The sequence below is a fragment of the Sander lucioperca genome, chromosome 9, assembly GCF_008315115.2.
Source record: "Sander lucioperca isolate FBNREF2018 chromosome 9, SLUC_FBN_1.2, whole genome shotgun sequence".
NCBI lineage: Eukaryota > Metazoa > Chordata > Actinopteri > Perciformes > Percidae > Sander > Sander lucioperca.
The window spans coordinates 38874600-38877830 of record NC_050181.1 but is presented as its reverse complement, the minus strand read 5'-3'; the positions used below and the strand labels follow the sequence as shown (position 1 = coordinate 38877830).

At 39.1% G+C, this 3231-nt stretch overlaps 1 pseudogene; it reads right to left on the bottom strand.

Moving 5' to 3' along the window:
- Positions 1 to 1057: 1057 nt before the first annotated feature.
- The window catches only part of LOC116042233, a 4792-nt pseudogene continuing 2618 nt past the window's right edge, over positions 1058 to 3231 (bottom strand).

Here is a 3231-nt window from a genome sequence, read left to right as displayed (position 1 = left end):
AACTGGCATGTCATTGACCACAATGCTGCTCACCTTCTTCACTGGGACAGGGGGGGGGGCTCAGTTAGGGGGAGACTGGGCTGCTGACTCATCTGTTGTTAAGTCTGCTAAAAGGGGCAGGGACAATGATTTAATATGAATATCTTGCTAAATGTTTCCCTGCACTGATTAAATGGTGATTAAATGTAGGCTAACACTAGTCTGTAGCTAGCTAGCTTATTTCACTATGGACATTAAGCCAACAGGTTAATACCACTCAGACTATAGGCTGCCACCTTTCTGGGTGGAAAACTAGGTTACAGTTTGACACACTTTCCTTTGTCTTTCCTCTCTTTCCTTTTTTGAAAACCAGATTTTGATTTAACGTTACTTGGTAACATTGTGGTCACTGTAGTTCTGGCACATCTACTGACTACAACTAAACACCGTCACTGAGTGGCTACGGCAGGACCAAACCATTTCATGCAGATACAGGGGGGTGGTCGGTCAATATGGATGTTTACTTTTTGGTCAATGGGGATATTTAACTTTTACTGCCAAAAACAAGTAAAAACAAAGAGATCATTAATTTTATTTTTATATTTGAAATATATATACTGAATGATGATGGTTTAATAATTGTATATTACTTTTTACCTATTTTTTGGGGCCCCTGTCAGTCATGGGCCCTTGGAATTGTCCTAACTTTTCCCCCCTATACGCGCCCCTGAGGGTAAGGGTTAAGGTTAGGCATTTAGTTGTGATGGTTAAGATTAGGGTAAGGGGCTAGGGAATGCATTATGTCAATGACGGGTCCCCACAAAGATAGTGAAACAAACATGTTTGTGTGTGTGAAAAGTAGGAATTTTAAAGAGCAAAGTTAAATTTAAAATAAAAAAAACTAAATTTAAATGTTTTTTATTTTAAACTTCTCCTTTTGTATTGTTATTTTACTTTTTCAAATTATAATTTTAACTTTTGCTTTTTGACTTTTAATTATAATATTTATAATTCCATATATTTGCATATTCTCTTTTGGCTGCTAATTGTAATTATGAATCAAAGTGAAGACATGAGATCATCTTAATGCTCTCTTATTTATTGATTGATTGTCAGCGTACAGCAGATAAACAGCAGACACATCTGACTTTTCCTCCACGTAGCAGCGAGCTGCGACTGCTTTAAACCATCACAGACCGTAACAACATCTACTAACATCAGCTGCTGTTCTTGTGCTGGTTCCCAGTTTCAGGAAAATAAGACCTGTTGGGAGATTAAATGCTTAATGAGAGAAAGAGATGAGAAGAGATGAGCTGATATTCTGCTGTACGTTGGTCCTGGAGAACTACTGCACAGGACGGATCTTCATGCTGATGCTCTTCAGGGAGTACTCATCACCTTTCCATTGGTACCACTCCACTCCAACACCATAGACAGTGCTGTCAGCCCCCCGACGATAAACACCGTTTGGATTTGTATGGTGACAGCTGTAGTACCAGAACGCCCCCAGGTATAATCTGGCACAGTTCGTAGTATCAGAGGAGTCCTGGTCTTTGTCGAAGGTGGTGAACAGCTCTCCGTTGTGATAACTCAGGGCGTCTCCTACAGAAACACAACAAGAGTATAATCACAACATTATGATACTACTAACAATGATATATATGTTTGGAGTGTATTTCCTCCAGTAAATACCACAGTCTACTTCTCTACCTACAGTAAGTATAACTAAATAATACAACTACTGAACTAACAACACTGGACTGCTGACGTTTAATGGCTATTATGGTGTATATATATATATATATATATTTAATTAAAACCATAAATCTACAGATTGAGTCAACTATAACACTTTTTACTTCCCCCTTACCCTCTCATGTGAAACTGCTCAGTGGACTACATCTCCCAGTGAACTACATCTCCCAGTGGACTACATCTCTCAGTGGAGTACATCTCCCAGTGGACTACATCTCCCAGTGGACTACATCTCCGAGTGGACTACATCTCTCAGTGAACTACATCTCTCGTGTCCCACTATTTACGTCACCTAGCTTGATGCTCAACTAGCTAGCTAGCTTAGCTCTGTTCCACAACACCTGTAACCTTATCTCACCTGATGGGTTTTATCCAGTCACACACACACACACACACACACACACACACACACACACACACACACACACACACATAGACACACACACACACACACACACACACACACACACACACACACACACACACACACACACAGACACACAGACATCGTATCTTCAGCCAGACGTCATTCATGCTACATTGAAGTGTGAATTCTTTCTAAAGACGTATTTTCAGTCTGATACTTCAACAGTTTAACAATAACGGAGACTTTCTTCAGTTGAAGAAGTATCTTTAAACTGATGAACATCAGATGTGTAATTTATGGCTCAATTCAAACAGGATCAAATAATTATTATCTCTCCATTGACTCTCGTTCATATTTCTTCTAAAGACGTCCCATTGGCTGGAAGTAGAAGGGGCGGGACTTCAGCTCTCTATAAACATTTCAGTTGTAAAAATAATTCCAAACCTATTTATCCTATTTACTCTGAACATTTAGTTATTTATTAAAATCATTTTACACTCCTCCCTCTCCCGTCCCTACAACCTATTAAACCAAATATTTATTCATTTCTTAACTACATAACTTTTATTATTTGTATCTTATTTTATTTTAGTCTTTTTAATTTGTATTTTTCATGACTGTTTAAATTTATTTGTATTGTTTTATGTAAATCCTTTTTACTGAAATATGCAGCCCAGTCTCACGGCAGTTCATGAAACGGTCACGTAATTTTATCTATTGATTCGTGTCCCAGTATGGACACGTCTATCTCGTTTGTTTAACTAATGAATTTCAATGGGAAGCATCTTTCGTGATCACAGCACGATTCTTTGTGAAGTCAATGAGAAGATGACGTAGCATTAAGAGAAACTACGGTAGCGAGTAGTATGAAAGGGCTAAAATCTGTGTAGGGAGGATGGTTGGGGGGGTGGATGGGTCAAACACAGGACTTTCACCAGGAGACCGGGGATCGTGTCCCTCGTGTCACATTTACCCCAACCGTCCCGTTCTTCTTTTACTAAACTGTCCCGTTCTTCTTTTACTAAACCGTCCCGTTCTTCTTTTACTAAACTGTCCCGTTCTTCTTTTACTAAACCGTCCCGTTCTTCTTTTACTAACCCATCCCATTATTGTTTTCCTAAACCCAACCG